This window comes from Plasmopara halstedii, assembly GCF_900000015.1.
Source record: "Plasmopara halstedii genome assembly, contig: Scaffold_672, whole genome shotgun sequence".
Classification (NCBI taxonomy): Eukaryota; Oomycota; class Peronosporomycetes; order Peronosporales; family Peronosporaceae; genus Plasmopara; species Plasmopara halstedii.
The window spans coordinates 608,581-608,905 of NW_020187589.1; positions in this window are offsets into that span (position 1 = coordinate 608,581).

A 325-nucleotide genomic window follows, 5' to 3' on the forward strand; every position below is an offset into this window, starting at 1 on the left:
AGAGAGCACTGGACCGAGACGGTCAACGTGGTAGACATTGGAATGTCCGAGTTGGTAGACACCAACGGTGTATCGGACAGGAGTCCCGAGCGTGGCTCACGGGCTGATCGTGGAGTGGCACGTAACCCATTGAGTGCTGCTCGAGAATCAAAGCAGTCGCTGCATGTCATGAGTGACATGGTCGGTCAAGGGCCAAGGCATCGAGGGCGAGGCCCCCGTGATGCACGTGAAGTGGATCGTACACCTCTGAGTTCTGCTCTTGTTGCGAAGCAGTCGCTGCATGCCATTGATGGCGTGGTGGGACAGAGTCCGAGGCATCTTGGGC